Source organism: Erythrolamprus reginae, chromosome 2 (assembly GCF_031021105.1).
Source record: "Erythrolamprus reginae isolate rEryReg1 chromosome 2, rEryReg1.hap1, whole genome shotgun sequence".
NCBI lineage: Eukaryota > Metazoa > Chordata > Lepidosauria > Squamata > Dipsadidae > Erythrolamprus > Erythrolamprus reginae.
The window spans coordinates 124,809,740-124,834,799 of NC_091951.1; positions in this window are offsets into that span (position 1 = coordinate 124,809,740).

Below are 25,060 nucleotides of genomic sequence, written 5' to 3' on the forward strand. Positions count from 1 at the left end.
CAAATTGAAAACCATCTTATCTGGAGCCATCCCCCCACTCTTCATAAATGCAGCATAATGCATAACAAAAGACTGATAATCACAAAAACACAAAATAAGAACAAGCTGAAATGTACTTTCTTATATTTAATCCGAAAATGTCCTTAATTTTTGGTAGAAAAAAAATTGTCATTAATTATTGTAAAAATAATCTAAATTAATTCATGCTACCTATTACATTTTTATTCATCTTCACAGTAAAAAATTAATTTCAATTTGATCTGGAGCTTAAATGTTCCTAACATCCATGTTAAAGTATATAGCAGTACTTTTTTTTTTTAGAAAAGGAATCGATTTCCTTTATGTTTGAAGTTTATTGCATCTAGGGGAGAACTGAAGGTGAACTTCATTTTTTTTCCCAAAAGAAAAGGGGAGGAGAAGCAATCTGATTTCAAATTTCTCTAAATTTGAACGACTACTTCAGCTTCAACAGCAACAACACAAGAGCACACAACAGATTCAAACTTAATATCAATCGCTCCAAACTTGACTGCAAAAAATACGACTTTAACAATTGAGTTGTCGAAACGTGGAACTCATTACCGGACTCAATAGTGTCAACCCCCAATCCCCTACACTTCTCCATTAAACTCTCCACGATTGACCTCTCCCGATTCCTCAGAGGCCAGTAAGGGGCGTATATAAGTGCACTGATGTGCCTATCGTCCCCTGTCCAATTCTCTTTTCTTACCTCTTTTATCTTATATATTCTCTCCTCTATATATATTCTCTTCCTATCCACTTCCCTTCTTTTTACTTCCTATCTTTATATATATATTCCTAATGTATATTCTCTCTCATATGTATTGTATATTGGACAAAGAATAAATAAATAAATAAAATAAATCTTTTCCTCTCAATAAAAAGTAGCCACAGGAAAATAGTTAATTTGGATTAATGTCACACTGGGGTAGGAACAGCAGTTTCTCCAACTACAATTAACCACCAGACAGAGGGAGAAAAATATGGATTCTTCTCTGTCCCTTCCTTGTGGGCTAATTACAGCATCATTACAGAATGGGGAGAGGCTTTTAAATTTAGAAAAAGAGTTAATCCTATTCCCCATCTGTGATTCAAACCACTCTCCCTGGAGTAGTTTTAAGTGACCATTGAGAAGCCTGATCGTGAATCATATTCCTCAAAGTACTGATGCTGCTGGTTGGAGAATCAACTTGTCTTCTTCGTTACAAGCATCTTTTTTCACCTTATTTATTGACCTTCTTGCCCCCACGTTCCTATCTTTCAGTGAAACAGTCAGATTTCCAAGCATTTTCAGCATTTGGAGGGATTCTGCCTTTCCACAGAGAAGCATAGAGGCTTCCTGCGTGGAGAATTCAGCCATTCAGGACGGACACATGAACCTCTTCTTCTTTTGTCTCAAAAATGGCCGCTAAAAATGAGACTTGGTTAGATTTATTCTCCTTTACGTATTTTTAAGGCACCTATTTGAGAAATATAAGTATCTCTGAAACAGCAATGGGTCACCATTTCCTGGCGCTACAAGAATGGGCTAAGAGCGCGCACATGTGCTCACGGTGCAAGATTTGGCTTCTGTGCATGGGCAGAAGCCGAATCTCGTGTGAGAATGAGATTTTTGCTTTTCTTTTGCTTTTGCTTTTCCGCGCATGCACAGAAGCAGAAAAGACTGAAAATGGACAAAAACCCAGTAAATCCCCACGGCCCCACACTTGCGGCATAGGGAGCAGGTCGGGCAGCCAGAGCTCGGAGCTGCCACTGTTGGGGCTCTGTCATTCTAGGTTCCGCGGTGAGATTGGGCTGCTGCTCATGTGCAGCAACCGAAATCTCGCACAAACGTAACTCATGCAGTGGGATTTTGGTGAAAACTGCTGATTTCTTTACGTCCATGCATGTGCAGAAGCAAAAAAGGAATCTTGCTGGTTGCGTGCGTGCATGGCATTTGCACGGCCAGCGGTGATGGAGTTGTGTGTGCAGCTCCATTTCCGCTACCGGAGTGGCGTTTCCCCCCATTCTGGTAGGGGCCCACCCCTGCTCTGAAAACACTTTGCAGTTAATCCTTATTTAGCAATTGCTTCAATTAGGAACCATTTTCAATTAAAACATTAATAAAAAAAGTAACTTTGCAACCAACCATCATATTTTCAACCTTCACAGAATTGTACAGCAAAGGAAAACTAAGCATAGTGTTAAGCATATTGGTGGTTTTACTTAGTGCCGACTTTACTTAATGATCATGCTTCTGGTCCTATCTGTGGTGTAGTAGAATACATGAACTTTAAAGAACGAGGGGAAGAGATGGTGCCCTAGGAAACAAACAAGATAGAGAAAAGTCACAGTGGTTTAACAGTCAGAGGAAAAAACTTAGACGGATCAAACAGTTAAAAGTTTATACCCTCAGCTTGCAAGATTGTATTTCATAAGTCTTACAATAAAGTAGAATTAACTCATGTAGCCATGTTTCCTGTGTGATTTAAGAGGGCTGGTGAGATGACTAAATGAGGGCTACCCAAATTTGTCTTTTTGTTCAGAATTCAGATAATATTTCCTCAACTTTGTCTGGATCCAAAGACAAATCACTCTTTATTTTAGCAATTATGAATATATATATATATATTAGGCAGTATGGTCCAAATAGTTAAAATTAGACAAGATGCAAGAAACCGATTTTGTAGCTATTTAGAATTCATATTTTAAGGTTCCCTCTGAAATGGAAGCTCCATCTTAGAAAAGAAACCATGGGGCAGAGATAAATTTGTGGAAGGAAGAAGTTCTGCAGTAGCCAGATCTCAGTTTCAAGTGTTGCTTCTCAGCCATTACTGGGGGGGGAGGGGGGGGGAGGGGGGGGAGATCTCTGCAACATATTTTGAAGTGAAACCCAAAAGTGCTTTTTTTCAAAAGGCAACTGTCCCCAAAGTGCTTTTGGGACAACCATGTCCTGGATGACTGAGAATTTCCACAGGCATTTTGAGTTGAAAGTTCTTATTTATTTTATTGTTTTGTCAAGTACATATTGGTGGTATACAAATATATAACAACAATGTTTATATACATGATACTAGTAAAAGAGAAACATTAGGACAGGGGACGGAAGGCATGGTGGGGCACTTATGCACGTCCCTTATTGACCTCTTAGGAATCGGGAGAGGTCAACAGTGGATAGTCTAAGGGTAAAGGTTTGGGGGTTAGATGATGAAACTACAGAGTCAGGTAGCGAGTTCCGTGCATCAACTACTCGGTTATTAAAGTCGTATTTCCCGCAGTCGAGTTTAGAACGGTTTGCATCTGTTGTGTGCTCGTGTGTTGTTGTGGTTGAAGCTGAAGTAGTCGTTGACAGGAAGGACATTGTAGCAGATGATTTTATGGGCTATGCTTAGGTCGTGTTTAAAGCGAAATAGTTCTAAGCTTTCTAAACCTAGGATTGTAAGTCTAGTTGCATAGGGTATTCTGTTGCGAGTGGAGGAGCGGAGGGCTCTTCTCGTAAAGTATTTCTGGACATTTTCTAGAGTGTTTATGTCCAAAATGCAGTGTGGCCTCCAGACAGATGAGCTGTATTCTCTCAGTTCTTTCTGTTCTCTCAGAAAGCAAGTTCTTAATCCTTAGGTCATGCTTTCAGCATTTTGTAACTCACAAGGACTGCACGTATAGCACTTCAATCACATAGTCTCACATTTCCCCACAACACAAGGAGGAAAAATCAACACTACCTGATCACAATAGAAAGAATGTTTTCTATTTTAGTTGATTTTTATCTCACAAACGTTTTCAGTAACACAACAATCTGGTATTGGCACACAGCTAATGTTGTCATTTGATTAGAAATAATTCAAGGACCCTGGCAGGTTTCTCGGGAGATACAGACATTGTTTGTTATATCCTAAGAACCGGAGGTAGGCTGGACTAGGTTTTAATTTTGTTATTGGGTTTATTATGAGCAGCTGGCCAAGATTTCCCATCTGCTTTTAACATTAGTCCTTTTAGTAGGAAAAAGAAACAACCTGTCTGCAGAAAGAAAAAATATTCATCAGTTAAATTAATAGCATCTGAAGATTCCAGACTGAGATTTTCTAGACTAGGGGTCCCTAAGATTGAGAATTTGTGGGCTTTGACTCCCATAATTCCAGAAGTTCACAAGTCTTTAAAAGGTTCAACACCACCTGTTTTAGATCAAAGTGCATTTGGAAATGCATTACAATAAATCACTCGCATGGATTGGTCTGAAGTACTGGGTATTTAACAGATCGATTCTGCCTCCTATTCCTTGGGGTGTCTCAATCTGAGTACCTACCAAGCATGTGAACCTACAATCCTAGAATTCCAAACAATGCTTAGATGACTGGAGAATTCTGGGATTTAGAGTCCACACATTTTGAAGGCATCCAGAATGCTCTGAGAAAATTGCACAGTCACAAGGACATTCAACATACAAAAATAATAAATGTAGGCCAGGTGAACTCAGTTAAAATCTTATACTCACTTAGAAGCAGTTTGATCCCCCCCCCCCCCCCGTTCTGGGCTCTGGGTATGTTTTTCCTATCGCAGTAAATGAAGTTGAATGTGTATAATTCTAGAAGAGCTGTGCATGTGTGTGAGTGTGTACATACACTTTATATAGTAGATAATCAGGGGTGGGCTACTGCCCGGATTGGGGGAGAACGCAGTGGGGTAGCGAAAATGGAGCTCTACCCAGAACACTCAATTTGCACTGAAAGATGTTGAAACAAAATGCATAAACCACACCCACAGTGCGGTAGTAAAAATTTTGGTAGCCCATCACTGCTTAGGAGTCACTTCCCTCTCACCCTATTTTATTGTAGTCTTTAACTTAAATGGCAGGTGCACACTTTAAAATCAGGGGTGAAACGCTATCGGTTTGGCCCAGTTCAGGCAGATCGGTATTGGCAGCTTTCGGTGATTCAGAAAACCAGTAGGGGCGGCAGCTCAAAGCTCCAGCTACATGCCCAGGTGTCACCATTTTATTTTTTAATCCTCTGCCCATGTGCAAAGTGTTCTGTGCATGAACAGAGCATGAAAAATGTGCATGATGGTGGCGCATGTGCAAAATGCATGCTTCCAAACCATTAGGGAAGGGAAGTGTTCTGTCGAGCTCTCTGGTAGAATCCTCCCGAAAATGCACAGATACAATTTCAGACACACACACGTTTGACAATTCAAAACAATGTTCTTTATACCGAAAATGCAAATAAACAGAGCACTCTTTTTGTATAGCAAAGAGCACTTGTCTCCAAACAAACTGGTAATTTGTACAAGTCCCTTATCAGTTCTTAGATACTTAGCTTGCAGCTGTGAGGCAATTCACAGTCCTTCTTTCACAAAGTGAAACACACTTTGCTCTGGTTTAGTTTCAAAGTGGGGAAAAATCAGCACACAAAGGTCAAAGTCAGCAAAGCAGGCATATTACCACAGCCCCACTTAACCACAGGTGGCCTCATTTTCTTTGATAATAATCTCTCAGTTGTTGCTGCCTATGCATCGCTCTCCGCATGTGTGGCTGTATCATTAACTCTTATTCCAAATCCAAAGAGGAGCTAGATAATTGATCTCCTGAGCTGTCTGCCACACTCTCCTCCTCCCTGTCACTCATGTCTTCTTGGTCAGAGGAGCCTTCATCAGCAGATTCCACCAGGAGCAAAACAGGCCTGCAGCATGTGGATGTCTCCCCCAAATCCACAGTCCTTGGGGCAGGAGCAGGGCCAGAGCTAACCACAACAGTAAGTAGATTTCACCGCTGTTTAAATTGCTTCCTTTATGCCCATGGTAACTCCAGGTGACTCCCCCCTCTTTCTTTACTTTCCAGCTGTCACCACCATAGCAAAGACATATGCTACCAGCAACCAGGAATCTCTAGATTATACAGAGGACAAACTTTGTGCAAAACAATTGAATGGGCACAAGTCTGATATCAAGACTCATAAAAAAGGACATGTCGATAATATATCAGAACTCTTCAACCTCCAAGGATCACGTTGTCCCTATTTGGAAAAAGCAAGATTATAAGTGCACCACTGAGGGAGAGATTGCTGAACTCCTATCCATTAGAAAATTTCAGGCAATCTTTCAACAAACACAAATTGTTTTCAACCCATTTTGTCTCAATTTACTTCCTACATTAATCTAGCCACTTTCCATATATGTTAAAATGAGCTTCTGCCTATGAAAGCCTTTGAATACAAATTTTTAGTCAGAAAAGATGCTACTAAATTTCTGATATTTTGTGCCACCCTAGACTAACATACTGGTAAGTCTCCTTCTACCTTGTTTTCCAGTAGTTCCTTAGCTTCAGCATGCCTTCCCTAGAGAAGTCTACTGGCAGCAACAGGACAAAAATTAGCTGTCTCCTGAATGAATGATAAAAGAGGGAGAAAAAATAAGAAAATAACGATGCCAAATACTGTTCCTTGGGTTTCCCTAACCGAAGATGTACAATGTTTTTCGGTTATGAAGATAGGGAGGAACTTCGTTTGACCTTGGGATGTGGTGTTAAAATTCCCAAATCCATGTGGAGCCCAGAAAGAAACTAATTTCATTTATACATAATAATAATTAAACATATTGTAGCTAAAATAATGATTCTTCAGGTTAATTGGTGTTGGTTAATTTTCCTTTTCTGTGTCATTAAACATGAACATTTCATAACATAATTTGATGGCTCTATAGAAACAGTACTCAATTTGAGAAAGTCACATCTGTCTGAAGATTCCCAATAAATTCAGGTACACTCCAGTTTATGCAGATGTCCATACAAGTTATTATGCTTGTGATACAGATGGGTGATTATCAACAGAAGAGTCAAGATACAGGCTAAACATGAAATCCTCATGGCAGATTGCTGCTTGAGCTCCTGAATTCTGGTCTTTGGATTCTGACTTTCATCTTGCTCATATGCATGAGGTTGATTTGAAGTGTTATCCACTGTTCTATGACTCATATGGACTGTCCCTCTTCGTGAAAGGGGAACTGTCATGGAGCCGCCCCGAGTTTTTAGAGAGGGGCGGCATACAAATCTAATAAATTAAATTAAATCAAATAATAATATTAACCATCTGAAGAATAATTGTTTCATCCTATAACTCTTTGGTTTCCTTGGCATATATGACAAGCTACCTGCTTTTCAACCAAAAACAACTGCTGGTGACGCCACAAAAGTATGGTATTTCTTTGCCCTTTGGAGAAAAGAATAGATCATATTTTTCAGTTTCATATGGAAGGATTTTCTTTCCCATCAGCTTACACAAATCACTTCACTGAAGTCACCCCTGCAAACCTGCTATTCTAATTTCTGTTCTTCCCTATACAGTGATACCTCTACATAAGAACTTAATTCATTCCGTGACCAGGTTCTTAAGTAGAAAAGTTTGTAAGTAGAAGCAATTTTTCCCATAGGAATCAATGTAAAAGCAAATAATGCGTGCAAGCCCATTAGGAAAGAAATAAAAGCTCGGAATTTGGGTGGGAGGAAGAGGAGGAAGAAGAGGAGGAGGACAATGGCTGCTGAAAGAAGAAGGTGAAAAAATCCAAAACTTTAAGGCTTAAAAAAAAAGAGGGACTCTGAAGTGGCGAGGAGGAGTACATGCCTCCCATATACCCGGTGTGAGGCTGCCTCCCATACACTGCACAAAAGAGAGAAACCCAGGTGGGCGAGAAGGGGAAACCTCCCGCTCCTTTGACCAAAAGGCCACCGCTGCTGCTGCTACCTGCTGCTGCTGCTGCTACCTGCTTCCTCTTCCTTCCCATGCTGAAGGGCTCCCCTCTCCTCTCACTCGCTCACTTTGTAGCCGGCACTTTTCCTTCGCTGTGGTGACTCCTCGGTTTGGCTGAAGCTGAGTTGATCCGCCCCCCTTTTGCCTTTCCGTGTCCAGATGGTCCAGGAGGCAACCTCGTGCCAGGTTTATTGGAGGCAGCATGAGGGAGTCACCACAGCGAAGTGGTTTATTCCCTCTCCAAGCACCCAGAGGAAGGAAAATGCTTCGTTTGCTCTGGGCTGTCCAGAGCGAAGGGAGCATTTCTTTTCTCTGGGTGCTGGCAGTGGTTTATTCCCTCTCCAAGCGCTTAGAGAAAGGAAAATGTTTCGTTTGCTCTGGACTGGCAAAGCCTCATTAAGCGCCACCGAAAGGCTCCTCTGGCAGCCCAGAAAAGCCTGAGATGGCTGGGATTAAAGGGGGAATGGCAGGAAACTGGTGCGGCCTTCATGCCACTCTCAAATTTCCTGGGAAATTTTTTTCCAGGCTCGGGTTCTTAAGTAGAAAATGGTTCTTAAGAAGAGATAAAAAAAATCTTGAACACCCAGTTCTTATCTAGAAAAGTTCTTAAGTAGAGGTGTTCTTAGGTAGAGGTACCACTGTATATTGTAAACCTTTTCCTTCATACATTTTGGATAGCATTTAAGGGAGGAATCCACCTCAGGGCTCAAAGCTTCTGATAATTTACCATACAAAACTGATTCCCCAGGCTCCTTAGAGCCAACATTCTTCATAAAATGTCAAACTCTGTAATTCAAAAATGTAGGTTACTCACTAATGGATAATTTTAACATTTCTAATAAGCACAATAAATATCCTTTTCTAAAGAGAAGTAAGAAGATTGGTTCAGGAGCAGAGGGGGTTAAAGGTTTCTGTGGTTGGAAGTCCTCAGAGAAGCAACAACATTGAGATACATATTTTCCAGTCTGGGCCAGAGATTCAGACCCTCTGCCCCAAAGCCCTGAGAGAAACGTGACCATTGCAACAAATTACAAAGAAATTGGAGGATAGTTCCAAGTTTGGTAGGTGCCTGCTATCATTTCTTATCATTGCTGCTTTCCTCTGGTACTTCCTTATTTATGCCCCTATTCTCCATCTCTTTATCTCATTGCTTGATCTAGTTCAGTGTTTTTCAACCAGTGTGCCGTGGCACACTAGTGTGCCACGAGACATGGTCAGGTGTGCTGCGAAGCTCAGAGAGAGAAAGAAAACAAGAGAAAGAAAGAGAGAGAGAAAGAAAGAGCAAGAGAGAAAGAAAGCAAGAGAGAGAGCAAGAAAGCAAGAAAGCAAGAGAGAGAGAGAGGGAGGGAAGGTGGGAGAGAGAAAGACATAGAGGGAGGTAGGGAGGGAGAGAGAAAGAGAGCAAAAAAGAGGAAAGAAGGAAGAGAGAGAAAAAGAGGAAGGGAGAGAAATAGAGTGAAAGGGAGGAAGAGAGAGAATTTTTTTGTCCAAACTTTTTTTAGCCTCCCCCCCCAAAATGTGCCCCATGGTTTTGTAAATGTAAAAAATGTGCCGCAGCTCAAAAAAAGGTTGAAAATCACTGATCTAGTTAATTATTGATAGTTCTAGTATGCACATTTTCACGTCCTGCAACTTGATGTAGCTAATCCAGTTCCTAAACTTTTTTGTGTGTGTGTGTGTGTCTTCATGTCATGTTGGTTCCTGATGACAGCCTGAACAAATTCCTGCAGTTTTCTTGGCAACAACTTCAGAAGTGGTTTGCTGTTGCCTGCTTCCTTGTGCTGGGAAAGAATGATTGACCAATGTCAACCCAGATGCCTGTGTGCTTAAAATGGGATTAGAACTCATGGTTCTAGTCTAGGGGTGTCAAACTGGTGGTCATGAAACGTCATATGATGGTAACATAATGCCACAAATTGGATACCCATGGTCTAGCCTCATTTTTCTAGTATTACGCCTTTGTTAAAATAAGTCATTTATTCTTTGTGGGCCAATGTCAGATTTGACACTCTCAACATGCACTCTGAAACCAAATGAGAAAACTGTAGCAATTTATTTCAAAGTTTATTCTGAGAAAGAGTGTGTGTGTGTGTGGGGGGGGGGGGTGTTTCCTCTTCTGTTGTTACCTGCCCAGTACTCTTTCACTTGGGGAAACAGTTACGCCTACTGTAAAGATTGGCATTGCTACTACAGCTGCCCTTCCAGTAATGACCATGGATTTCTCCTGAGAAAAATAAGGTGTTCTATTGATGCCTGTGCTCTAATTATTATACAATTTGCAAATCTGCTGTTGGAGATTTCTGCATCGTATCGCTTTTCTTAAACAACAGTGGCATTATCTATTGGGAAGAATGTGCCAAGGCTAGTTTAAGATAATTGCAACAACATATGCAACAGCATTAGGGACTAGAAGAGGAGGGAAGTAGAGGTCCCTCTCTCCCTACTTTCTGCCTTTTCTAATCCCTGCTCCCCCCACCCCGTCCCCTGGCTGCTGCCATGTCAATTTTTGGTACTCATTGTGCCTGCTCTATTTTAAATAACTTTATATTTCTGCAACTGGTCATATTCCTGCACAGTTTAAATGCCTGAGGCCAGAAAGCAAATGAGGAGAAATAGAGAAAAGGACAATGCATCTTTGTTGCTATTTTGCCTATGTTTTGATTTTGCTGCTGAGAGATCCTAGAATCTTGGTTTATCATAAGGCCACAAGTTCTTAAAAACCTGGTCAGTGACTGGCTTTGCACCAGTGTTCCCTCTAATTTTTGGGGGTGGGTGGGCGGAAAAGTATAGTGTCTGAGCGGCAGTCCCTTCGGGGCTGGGCGGCACATAAATAAATAAATGAATGAATGAATGAACGAACGAACAAACAAACAAACAAACAAACAAACAAACAAACAAACAAACAACCCTGTTTTGCCTGAGAGAATTTCAAAATAAAATACTGTACTGTGTGTCTATAACAGTGAGCTCATAATAGGGCAACTCTATCAATATCAAAATGCCACTTAAATAGTTGAGCTAGTTTCAAACTAGATTTTGATTTTCTTTCTCTCTTCCTTACTCCCATTCTTTTTCTTTCTCGTTTCCTTCCTCTCTTTTTTCTATCTGTTTCTCTCTCTTCCTCTCTTCCTCTCTCTCTCCTTCCCTCTCACTCTTTCCCTCTCGGCTTCTGGGCAGGTTTGGAAAACTCTGAGTTGATGATGATTTTTAAGTGAGTGATTGCTCACTGCTCAGCTTAGAGGGAACTATGCTTTGCATCCTGAGTATGCAGAGAACCATTTCCTGGTTATATTAGAGATTATATGATTTATTCTTGGCAACTATTATTTTAAAAGCATCATTCTAATTGCTTTTATTTAATTGCTTTTATTTAATATATATGAGCAAACACTCACACCGTAATCACAAAATCTCCAGAACTGTAAAGCCTACAAACTTGAAATTTTCCACGTATCTTCCTCTTGGCTTCTACATACTCAGGTGGAGGTGATTAGGATGAAAAAATACCCAGGCACTACAGGGTCATCAGCTAGTATCTAATATTTTCACTGCCCAGAGTCTTGGGGAGGGTTCCTCCCAATTTGGACCGCTTTGCCCTAACCGGTAGCAACACACTAGTGACATCACAATGATGTCACCAAACTGGATCAATTGGTACCAGTCCAGGGGTGCCACCATCTTTTTTTATTTTTTTATTTTTTTAAAAAATTCTTCTGAGCATGCACAGAAGTTGAGTTCTGGCACTGTGCATGCAGTCACCACCTTTTTTTTGGCTTTGTTTTTTTTAAAATTATTATTATTTTTGGATTTTTCATTATTGTGCATGCACACACAGCACATGCATGCACCCACGTGGCATAGGAGGGAGCAAACCAGCAGCGTGGTAAGTTGGAACCCTCCCCTGTCCAGAGTCACTGATTGAGATGGAAAGCCACACAAACTGAATACCTAAATAAATACATACTACTGATTATAAATTAGTAACTGAGGAAGACTCTAAACGGTGATCATTGTCTCTGTTATGGCTAAGTAATACAGTGGTACCTCTTCTTAAGAACTTAATTCGTTTCGTGACCAGGTTCTTAAGTAGAAACGTTTGTAAGTAGAAGCAATTTTTCCCATAGGAATCAATGTAAAAGCAAATAATGTGTGCAGACCCATTAGGAAAGAAATAAAAGCTCAGAATTTGGGTGGGAGGAGGAGGAGGAAGAAGAAGAGGAGGAGGGGCAGAGTCGCTGCCGACGGAAAAAGATGAGATGAGGGGAATCAAAAACATCCAAAAATTTAAGGCTTAAAAAAATAAAAGAGGGACTCTGAGGCAGCGAGGAGGAGCATGCTTTGCCAATACACCCGGTGCAAGGCTGCCTCTCATACACTGCCTCCCATACACTGGCTGCTGCTGCTGCTACCTGCTGCCTCTTCCTTCCCATGCTGAAGCGCTCCCCTCTCCTCTCGCTCACTCACTTTGTAGCCGGTGCCTTTCCTTTGCTGTGGTGACTCCTTGGCTGCCCAGAGCGAAGGGAGCATTTCTTTTCTCTGGGCGTGGCAGAGGTTTATTCTCTGTCCCAGTGGCCAGGGAAAGGAAAATGCTTTGTTCGCTCTGGGCTGCCAAAGCCTCCTTACATGCCACCAAAAGGCTCCTCGGGCAGCCCAGAAAAGCCCAAGATGGTCGGGATTAAAGGGGAAATGGCAGGAAACTGGTGGGGCCTTCTTACAGCTCTCAGATTTCCTAGGAAATTTTTCCGGGCTCAGTTTCTTAAGTAGAAAATGGTTCTTAAGTAGAAGCAAAAAAATCCTGAACACCCGGTTCTTATCTAGAAACGTTATTAAGTAGAGGTATTCTTAAGTAGAGGTACCACTCTAATCTGCAAAAAATTGTTAATACTCATATTATTGGCACTGTTACACTTTTTAAATGGTTCTGTATTATTAGGAACTAAACAGTTAAAATACCTCTGTTATAGATACATGACTTAAGAAAATGAATTGGAATTATTTTCTCACTTCATCCAGGGCTTTCTTACTGGGTCTCACTGGTTTTAAAAATTGGAAAGAAAACTTGCAATGAAAGGGAAACCAGTCTGATCTAGAGTGCATCTACATTGTATACTTCTTTTATTTACTTTATACTTCTGCCTTTTTATGGGAATTCAGTTTAGGTTCCATGATTTTCCCTTTCCCAGCATCATTAGTATTGCAATGACTCATGCAGTATTTAAGTATTGGAAACAGTTTGATTCTAGGTGTGGTTTCAGCCACCTGCTCAGAGGGCCTCCTGGTTGGGCACAGCCCTATTCAAAGATTGGCATTTAATTCAAATCCATGCGTAACAAGGAAGAGGATACAGCCCATTTAAGGAAAGTAGTGTCAGGCATTTAGAAGCCACCTGTAAACGTCACTGGTTTATTAAGCAAACAGTCTTGATGCTGGCCACAGTACAGGTTTACCATTATCAGTTAATGATTACATGCTCTTATGAACTATTCTGTGACCTTTGAAATCTCTTTTATTTTTCTTAGCGGGGAAAAAACGAAGGAAAAAAAATAATCCTGGCTCGTTCTTCATCGCACCCGTACTGATTTATACAGGAAATGGTCCAATAAGTAAAACTGCAGCTGTGAAATCATGGTGAGTTGGTGGAAAATGAGTCTTCTCCTCTGAGTGTGTGATGAGGAATTAGCCTCATGTGGTTCTCCTGTCACCACAAAGTTGTTCATCATATTATATAAATGAACCATAAATCACAATGCATTGACAATGAAAAAAGTTAGCATCCACCCCTCTCCTAGAAGAAGGAAATATTTTAGGAAATATTAAAAAGACAGAATATTATATATCCCCCCTAAAAGAGAAATAGAAATCCTAAGGGAGATAGAAACTCAGGCCAACAACTCCCTGTGCCCAGAAAGATTTGGTGCCCAGGGAGCAGGGCAAGGTCACCCTATCTACAAAACAATTAGACCTCCAGCTCTAGGGTGATGGGATTAAGACACGACTCTCCAGGATATTTCAGGATTATTTAGCAGCAGGGCTCACTACATCAGTCCAAGGTTCAACCAAACTCAATTCAGACAAACATGACTCCACGTGGGAGTTTGACAGCAACTAATAGAATATAGGCTCTTTTGCCCAGGAACAGGAAGCTCAAGTTCAAAGCCCAAGGGAGGGTATAAATACCTCTCAGTTTCTACTCCATGTGGTCAGATGCCCAGGACTTTGAACCCATGTGGTCCTGTTCACCAATAAACCATCTTTCCAATCAGCCTCCATGTTTCCATTGTCTTTTTTCCCACTTGGAACTGAACCAGATGGATTTTTCTTCCAACAATTATTACCTTTGCAAAATACAAAATTGTAAAAATGTGTATAAAGGACTTAAGCATGAGCTCTCAGTCTCAATAATAAGCACTGTCAATGCATTTTTCTTTATTACAAATTTCCCTCAACTATCAGTCTTATGAGAAATACATAGACTATGTATTGTACTTTCACTGATATTCTGTTTATGCTGAGGTTTTTTTTCTTAACTTTTTAAACTGTTTTGCCCGGTTTTTATCTTTGTATATATTTTTATCCTTGTAAGTCACCCTGAGTCTGTGAGGAGAAGGGTGGCCTATGAATCAATCAATCAAATAAACAAACAAACATTTGAACAAATTATTGTGTATTTTCAGGGAAATGGGGTTAAGTATTTCATTGAGGGAATTTAGCAATACATACTGGTATTTCTATTTTGTTGGGATGTTAAAACATTCATCCAAACCATGGGAATAGCAATGGTGGAATTGGAGAGCAGAGTAAACATAAGTCAATGTTTTTAGCATTAAGGTGTTAGACGGGACCAGTATAGAAATGGTAGAAATAATATTCAAGTATTCAATAATGTCTTATTCTTCCTTACTTCATGAAGAGTGGCTGCCAATAACTGCTTCATTGAATTCTCGTAGACTATTTTATTTATTTATCATATGGCACATTCATATCATATTTCAGTAAAAAGGAACACCGGGGTAACATACAAAACATAGAATATAAAATCTGAAATCTTAACAAGAAGATTACGAACATATATCTAGATCAGTTTTTCCCAACCTTGGCAACTTAAAGATATTTGGACTTCAACTCCCAGAATTCCCCAGCCAGCGAATGCTGGCTGAGGAATTCTGGGAGTTGAAGTCCAGATATCTTCAAGTTGCCAAGGTTGGGAAACACTGATCTAGATTGCAAATATAATTTTGTACTTCAAGATAGGCAATTGTAGGGTAATGATATGATGATAGCCTTTAGCAACCTTGATTTTTGTCAGTTGTTTTTAAACCCGAGGTCCCAATCGTCATCTTCAGGCTGGTGCTTTTGTCCTTGTGCTAGGGCGAACACCCCTAGCACAAGTGTTCACCCTAGCACAAGGACAATAACACCAGTCTGAAGATGATGAGTGGGACCTCATCGAAACGTTGCCAAAAATCTCTGAAACTTACACGGGAAAACCCCCGAATAGATTCAAAACTATTTTCAACTATGGAGATTCACTGAGTGACTTTGGGCCATTCATGATTACTCAGCCCAAATTACCTGAAAAACTTATTTTAGATATAAAATTGGAGGGACGCTTTTTATAGTCTCTTGAACCCTAAAAGTTAAGGTGGGAATGCAGCTGTGAGAGCAATCATCGGCTCCTCTAAATAGCCGCCCCGAGTCTGCGGAGAGGGGCGGCATACAAATCTAAATAATAAATAAATATGCCCATGTCACACCAACACTCCGCAGTCTGCATTGGTTGCCGATCAGTTTCTGGTCACAATTCAAAGTGTTGGTTATGACCTATAAAGCCCTTCATGGCACCGGACCAGATTACCTCAGGGACCCCCTTCTGCTGCACGAATCCCAGCGGCTAGTTAGGTCCCACAGAGTGGGTCTTCTACGGGTCCCGTCAACTAAACAATGCCGCTTGGCGGGACCCAGGGGAAGAGCCTTCTCTGTGGCATCCCCGGCCCTCTGGAACCAACTCCCCCCAGAGATTAGAATTGCCCCCACCCTCCTTGCCTTTCATATGCTACTTAAAACCCACCTCTGCCGCCAGGCATGGGGGAATTAAGATTTCTTCTCCCCCTAGGCCGTTACAATTGTATGCATGGTATGTTTGTATGTATGTTTGATTTTGTATATTAAGGGGTTTTAATTCGCTTTTAATATTGGATTATTATTGTATACTGTTTATGATTGTTGTTAGCCGCCCCGAGTTTTCGGAGAGGGGCGGCATATAAATCCAATAAAACTTGAAACTTGAAACTTGTTTCTGATTATTGTTATTATTATTACCACTCAAAAGAAGAGAAAGGGATTGTAACTACTCCTTCCATATTTCATACATCAGACCAAGCTCAGATTAATTATCCTGCAACCCTGCCCTTCTTGTTTGAATGAAAAAGACGAAAAAGGCTGATCTTTTGAGATATTATGGGTCAGCCTTGCATTTCCTAGCTTTTGTTAATTCAGGAAGGAAGTCCAGCCCTTGCTTAACTCATTGGAGTTATTAAAATTTGATTTTGTGTGTGTGTGTTTTGTTTCACACTTCTGCCTTGAAACATTTTAAATGGAATTATTTTTTTTAAAAAGCTCTTTTGAATATTAAACTAGAAATGGCCTGAGATGGTTTCCTCTTTCCTATCATTTTTATCTCCTCTCATTTTCTCATTTACATTAACCTACGCTGATAGAATTGCAGATTTGGGAAGTTCCTAGTAGACAGTACTTTGCTTCATCATGCATGCCTCATAAGTGTTCATTCCTGACTGAAATTATCTCAGGGAAAGAGAGCCCATCACTTTTTAAGATAGTCTTTCAGGCTAGCTCTGTCCAATTCAACAAACACATATCCTGTGTGTTAACTAAAATCCCTTTTCTTATGATTGATTGACTGACTGACTGACTGACTGACTGACTGACTTAGTTACTTACTTACTTACTTACTTACTTACTTACTTACTTACTTACTTACTTACTTACTTACTTACTTACTTACTTACTTACTTACTTACTTATTGGATTTGTATGCCGTCCCTCTCTGTAGACTCGGGGCGGCTAACAACAGTAACAAAAAACAGCATGTAAATCCAGTACTATAAAACAACTAAAAAACCCTTATTGTAAAACCAAACATCCATACATACAAACATACCATACATGAATTGTAAAGGCCTAGGGGGAAAGAATATCTCAGTTCCCCCATGCCTGATTTAAATGTCTACTAAATAATAATCACTAAATAGTAGTGCTGTTTAGTGAAGTTGTTACTAGACCAAAACTTCTTTGCACTAAAATATTTTCCCACAATTGAAGATGGGGGGATTTGTGGGCAAACGTTTGTAGATATTCCCCTCCTATTGCTTTTAAGATCCCAAAAGTTTTCCCGAGCCACTGAGATGCCAAAGAGAGTGAGACTTGAGATGAGGCTTGCAAATAGAAACAGATTTTATTTTTGGCCAAAACAAAATACTGAGTGAAACTATATCCAGAGTACACAGATACAATGCATGTAAGGAATAGCCACAGCTCGGGGGAGGTATACCTTATACCTTCAGAGACCTTAGCATTGTACCCAGTTCTGGCCCCCTGGCCCATGCCTTCCCTGTAGTCCTGCATTGGCTGTGTAGCAAGGAACAGGGGGATTGAGTGCTTAGCAACAGAGGGGCTGGGTGCTTAGCAACACAGGTATTTGCCCGATTATATAATCTGCACCAGGCACTGACTTGCACACAAAACCAAGATAGCAGAAGTCAGATTACTGGTAGAATCAAATACAGATACAATTCTAATTCTTAGCAAAGCAATTCTTAAAGTAGCAAAATAGCAAGTTATTATTATGTCCCAGTAATTCTACCTATTCTACTATTATTATGTCCCAACATGCTAATCATGGTATCAACATGATCAGGCAACAACATTTTTGTGCTGCGATCCATTAATTTTGCCTTTCTTTTGTTTCCAAGCCCATGAGTGAGACAGGCTTAAATAATTTCTAAGCTGTACTTACCTGTATGTTAAAGTAGTGTCTTCTCTCTTAAAATTGGCTCTGTCCTAAGGTAGCCACAAGGTTATAAAGTCTGTTAACACTTATTATCTCCAAGGGAAGTAGCTACTGAGAACGGAGACAACAATGGCAGGATAAATATTGGCAATGGGCACAACAGATTTGTTATTTATCCACTCCAAAATTAATGGAGAGCATTTCAGCTTTGCAGTGAAGAAAGCAGCTTGTAACCAACATCTTGAACTCAATCTTCACATAATGAGCAGGGAGATTTGAAGAAGGACATTCTCCTGTTCAGATGTTGGCCTAATCCAATTTTCATCAGCATCCATAGATGGCAATGTCTTTATTAGAATAATCCAAAACAGGACAAAAGTAAATCACATTTCCCCAGAACTTTTCTCAGACAAGGTGTTTTAAAAAGCAAGAAGCATTAGAAAATGAAGAAAACTGAGCTATTAAGCCATATGTTGCATCTGCTTTCAAACAAGGAAGAGTAGAAGTTTATGTTAAATGTTTTCCATCAAAGTTAAGAATGTCACGGTTGAATGGCAGGAATGAGAAATTTGGGGGATGAAAAATTCCAACATCTCTGTCCATTTTTTAGTGGCAAAGCTGTATGCCATATAATGCTAATATTAAATAACTAGAAACAGTAGTTGCCAAGGATAAGAATGAATTTAGTTCCATGCAATGATTGTGGAGTGCACAGTTGGTCTTTTCAATCATACGAAGAAGCTGCGTAGGAATCTGCACAAAGAGCAAATGTGCTCTGCATCACAACATTTAAACACCTACCTCCTCAGGATTTATTTTGGCAGTGGCAATCTTTTTCCAAAGGACTGAAAAACAAAGTCTAAATATTTGCAATAAAGACCAGATCTCAGTATATTTTCAGTGATGCAAGCAGACCACCAATCCAATTTACAGCTGTCAGAGGGGTAATTATGAATTCAAAGTGTTTGCTCACAAGTGAAAGATGTTATTGTTTCATTCAATAAGAGCCTTCCCAGGACTCTTTTCTCCTACAACTGCAAATCCCATCATCCACAGTTGTCAGCAGAAGTGTGAAGAACAACAGTTCTATATAATAGGGTAGACTTGAAAATATTGTCTTATAACAAATTGGCTAGTACTAAGGAATACATACCCTGTTTCCCCGAAAATAAGACAGCGTCTTATATTAATTTTTGCTCCCAAAGATGTGCTACGTCTTATTTTCAGGGGATCCTCTATTCTGCTGCAGCAAAAACACATCCAAACATGCAGCCACATGTTGGATACGTGTTGGATGTGTTTTAAATCTGATTGATGCAGAGTTTTGGGATGCAATTTATGGAGAATAGTGTTATATATATATTAGGCAATTCTATGAAACCTCTCCTATATCTTACTTTCGGGGGTTACTTATTTTTCAGGAAACAGGATACATTGGTTCTTCCCTGTGCCATTGAAACTGGCTCATTTAAATCATTGGGTCACTGTGACTTAGGGTAAATACTTAAATATAAAATCATCTCCACCTACAGGTTTCCCTGATTATATAAAATATCCATGCAAGAAAACATCATACACTCATTTTCAAATTTTTAGTTTCTTATAATGTGGTACCCAAACCAGCAACCAAATGCCATCACATTAAAATATACTATGATGCGCTTGGGTTTGGCTCAGTTGGTGTGATATGTGTGACCTTGTTGTCCGACTTCACCAGACTGTTAGTCAAACTTGAAGACTAGCAGAGAAAGATTCCAAAACATTGTTCTTGAATAAGCAAGTTTTATTACAGACAGTAGAAGCACTGTAATTAGAGCACAAAACCAGCAGCTGCCAGGCATAAGCCTCATGTTGGCTCCCTCCTTCTGTCCCCATCCCCTTCCCTCTCCCTCAAATATTTTTTCCATATCTGTGGGTCCTAATGAACTGGGAGCTAGTCATTTGCGGGAGGACAAGTTGACATCTGTTCATGGTTATTTGGTCTCAAGTTCTTTGGGTCTGACCCAGAACCTTCCAGCCTTCACATTTATAACATGCTTGGAACAATGTTGCCAAGTCTTGTTTTTCTCATTGGGATGATGATTGGCGGCATGGTGGGACCATTAAATATACAATGGATCTTTCTGACAGCTGCTTTGCCCCACCCATCCTTTTGTCTGGGCTTTTGGCCAGAACTGAAAATAACTTGGCTATATTCCTAAAGGTTACATAAACCAGCTTTCATAGAAAGTTAATAAGTGGGAAGTTTTCCCTCAGTTAAGACAATAAACCATGTGTGGTAGCTTATGCCTGCTGTTTAAATTTCATTTGGGATTCAACTCGTTATTAGCAGATGGTTAAGAATCTTTATCCCTGCCATTAATTGTCCCCCAAAGGTCTGTAGAAGCATGATGAAACCTAAAGAATTACATACATCCAGTTTTCTGATGGTATCTTTCTTAAACTAATGGGAAAATGTTGGAAAATCAATGTGTATCATCTTCAGATTGCTTCTTCACAGCAATCAGTTATTCTAAAAGTTATCATTCAACTGATACTTATCATCTGCTGAAAAGGATTCATTCTGAGAAAGGGCTTCTTCAGAGGTATACATAAGTATCCAGATTCATAAGGTAACTCAACATTTCCATTAAAACTTCCATTAAATAATATTTAACTAAAGCTCATCTATTTTTAATGGGTGAATTAGAATGACACATTTTTCGTATGAAATAAAAAGCATATGTACTTTTTCAAAAGGCATGCATATTATACAGTGCTGTTGGTTCTGTGACCTTGGATTTTATGGTGCTCATAAAATCATAAAGTATAAATATGGCTTTAGAAAACCCTGTTTTACATAATCAGTGACACTGGCTGTTTGTTTACATCCTGCTGCAACTTTGCTCCCTTGGGTATGTTATGACACCTATAAAAAGAGGCTTGTATCAATCTGTGTTTGTTTGTTTGTTTGTTTGTTTGTTTGTTTGTTTGTTTACTTACTTACTTACTTACTTACTTACTTACTTACTTACTTACTTACTTACTTACTTACTTACTTATTAGATTTGTATGCCTCCCCTCTCCGTAGACTCAGGGCGGCTAACAACAGTAATAAACAGCATATGACAAATCTAATGTTTAAAATAATTTTAAAAACCCTTGTTTAAAAACCAAACATACACACAAACAAACATATCATGTATAAATTGTATAGGCCTAGGGGGAAAAGAGTAGTTCAGTTCCCCGAAGCCTGATGACAGAGGTGGGTTTTAAGGAGCTTACGAAAGGCAAGGAGACTGGGGGCAATTCTGATCTCCGGGGGGGAGCTGGTTCCAGAGGTTCGGGGCCGCCACAGAGAAGACTCTTCCCCTGGGTCCCGCCAGATGACATTGTTTAGTTGACGGGACCCGAAGAAGACCGACTCTGTGGGACCTTACCGGTCGCTGGGATTCGTGCAGCAGAAAGCGGACCCGGAGATATTCTGGTCCGATGCCATGAAGAGCTTTATAGGCCATAACCAACACTTTGAATTGTGACCGGAAACTAATCGGCAACCAATGCAGACTGCATAGTGTTGGTGTAACATGGGCATACCTGGGGAAGCCCATGATTGCTCTTGCAGCTGTATTCTGCAGTATCTGAAGTTTCCGAACACTTTTCCAAGGTAGCCCCATGTAGAGAGCGTTACAGTAGTCGAGCCTCGAGGAGATGAGGACATGAGTGACTGTGAGCAGTGACTCCCGGTCCAAATAAAGTTGTTCCCCTCCACACTCTACCACCCTAATGCTACTCCACTATCTATGCTGAAATAAAGGGTAACAACTGTGGGCATGGCTTGGGGTGTGTGGCATGTCATGGTGGGAATTTATTTATTTGTTTAATTATATTTCTATGCCGCCCTTCTTAACTGACTCAGGTCGGCTTACAAGAGAATAAATATTACAAAACATGTGAGAAATCTAATATTAAACAAGTTCTAAAAATTCAAAAAATTCATTTTACTGGAAAAAACCCCCCCACAATCATCCACTTTCATCCAACTGGATTAGCCATTCATAACATTGGCTGGAGTCAGTTCTTAACACTCATGTCCCCCATACCTGCCTTACAAAAGGTTAGGAGGGTGGGGGTAGTACGAATCACTGGAGGAAGTTGGTTCCAAAGGCCAGAGCCACCACAGAGAAGGCTCTTCCCCTAGGCCCCCAGGATGACATTACCGCGCCATACCTATTGCCGAGTATGGCTTGGTGGGTGTGGAAGGGAAAGGATATTGTAAAATCTACCCTCTCACTCCACTCCAGGATAAGGATACTGCAAAATTCCCATTTCCTCCTGATCAGCTGGGACTCAGGAAGCAGAGAATACATGGGGACAGGGCCATGGTTCTCTGAACTACTCAAAACTTCTGCTACCGCTTCTCCAGAACTGGTCAGAACCTGCTGAAACCCGTCTCTGCTGAACACTCATTACAATTGCTATCATACACGCTTAGTCTTCTGTTCATTATAATTAGATTAAACAAAGGATTCTTCTTCACCCAAAACCTTTTTCAGAGGATTACAGGTCCCTAGTCAGTCGTTTGCAAAATGATGGCACTAATAAGTGAAGATGGAACAAAATCAGGGGTGGGCTTCAACATTTTCAGCAAGGGGTTCTCTACACCAGTGTTTCCCAACCTTGGCCACTTGAAGATATCTGGACTTCAACTCCCAGAATTCCCTAGCCAGCATTCACTGGCTGGGGAATTCTGGGAGTTGAAGTCCAAATATCTTCAAATGGCCAAGGTTGGGAAACATTGCTCTACACGATTGCTGAGTGGGCGTGGCTATGGTGGGCATGGCCTAGTCGGCTTTCTGCACCACAGTAGTGGGGGTGGTTGCCCTCCCTGGGCTCAAGAGGCTTTGAAACAGGCTCCAGAGGCCTGCTTCTGGCCTTCCAGAACTTCTGGTAGGCCCATTTGTTGCCCTCCCTGAGCCTCCAAGCGTACCCTGCACTTACCTGCATCCAAAACGGGCTGTGTGGAGACTCCAGGGATGGGGTGGCCGTGGCCAGCCAGGAGTGAGATTTGGGGGTTCTTCGACCTGAACAGAATCTTAGCTATAGGTTCTCCTGAACTCCTGCGAACCCTAGCAGCCCACCCCTGAACAAAATACTGATAAAAGAACATTGCATTGTGAAATAAGTATTCATTTGAACATGGAACATAGTTCATTACTTCTATTCAACACAAGACAAGAGTTTGAAGAGTCATTTATGTCGCCAGGCTTTGGGCCACTAGACTCTGGCCGATTAATGTGTTGTGAGTAAGGAATGGGAATGACCATCTTTTTATGGTCTTGGGATTTTTTAGTCTATTAATTCAAATTAATTGGATGTAGGATGCTATATATTGTTCTGTTATATGTTGTAAGCAGGCCCGAGTCCTTGGAGAGGGGCGGCATAAAAGTCAAATAAATAAATAAATAAATAAATAAATAAATAAATAAATAAATAAATAAATAAATAAATAAATAAATAAATAAATAAATAAATAAATAAATAAATAAATAAATAAATAAATAAATAAATAAATAAATAAATAAACAAACAAACAAACAAACAAACAAACAAACAAACAAACAAACAAACATTTTAATTTCTAATTAAAACAATCTGGCTTTTTGCTCACATCTCTCTTTTTTTGGTCATTTTTATGAGGGAAATGAACAGTCCTATTTAAAATATCAAGCAAAGAACAAAATGGAAGCAAACTACAATACAAAAGTAAGTACTGTACCAGTGGAGTATAGAAAACAAAAAGAAAATGATGTTTTAAGAAAATAGGTTGGCAAGTCTCTAGTTATTCAACAGTGTAGACATTCAATAAAAAATTGCTTTGTTTTTTTCCTTACTCTGCAGGACCATTTTAACTTTTATTAATTAAGAGTGCCAGTTACAAGATACAAAACTTTCCCCACCAAGCGCCATCCACCAGCCTTGCAGGCACAATCAGTGAGAGCATCTAAGTTGCTGCCGTAATTAGTTCCTATTCTATAATTATGAGACTGTTTATGTCTTCCCGTTGGACAATGTCACCGAAAGAAGGAAAGTGCTGTTAGCATTTAGACAGTTAACTTTAGGTTAACTTTAGAAGCTGAGGATAAAATGATGAAAACTTAACAAGTCAAGGCTGAAAAAAAGAGACTGCCCAGGGATGTTTATGCTGTGATTTGGGGGAAGAAGAGAATGATTTGTCTTAAGGCTGAGTTTTTCGCTTTTGGAGCATCCTCTCCTGAGTCGGGGTGCAGTGGGATTACATTTAAAATCCAATATTAAGTCCAATATTGTGGATGTATTCACAGTAAACTCTTCCAAAAGAGCCCCTTTGTAATAGCACCCAGCTGTTATGATTTCAGCACTATTGTTCATAGTATGATGTGATGGGTGAATCCAGCAATTGGGGCTCATTCAACATGTTATTTTTTGTTTTGAAGAAACGTTTGTGTGATGCCTAAATTTGCTCTGGGTTTAATTATTTTATTTCAGAAAGGATTCTATTTGTCGCCTAATTTGCTTGATGCCGTTTTCTTAAAACTGAAGCAGGGGGGAAATGTAATAAAAGCATATAACTGGGGGAGGGGAGGGTTGGTCCACAGTCTGTACTAATTCTGTATAACTTATTATAGTAAGAATGATACTAAATAAACAGACACAAATTATGTTTGCCTGCCTATGTTTATTTTTCAGAAAACAATCTGGATCAGCTACATTTCTAGACTTTTGGCAATAAAGTTTCTGAATGGAAACAATTACACAGCCAGTTAGAAAATATTCTTACTTTGCATGATAGAACTAAGTTCGCCTCATGTTTTTAAATTTTGATGTGAGAAAAATCAACTTAGGAAAATACGTTGTAGAAACAGAGAGATACATTTTAGTCATCATGATTCAACAGAATATATTTGTAACTGAAGTGTGTTGGAAGATCAAAAGTCAAATGTAAATACTAAAAATTAAAATTAGTCATTGGAAATTTATAGTGTTTCTGATAAGATAAAATCTGGAAAGAAGCCGTTGTAGGTCTTGTTTTCATTTAGTGTAGGATTTAAAGTACTTTTGTATAGATTCTTTTTGTTTACTCCTTATAAAGAGTATGAGGATTTTAAAGACTCGTGAAGCTGAGAATGTTCTGGAACATTCTGGAAAAAGGTGGAAGAAAACAAATTTGCAGTCAGGGTTTGTTAATATGAAATAAAAGTAGAGGTGAAGACCTAATCAAATTGTTTGGATAAATTACTTATTTAAAGGTCTCAGAGGAAGGATTTGAACCTATTGC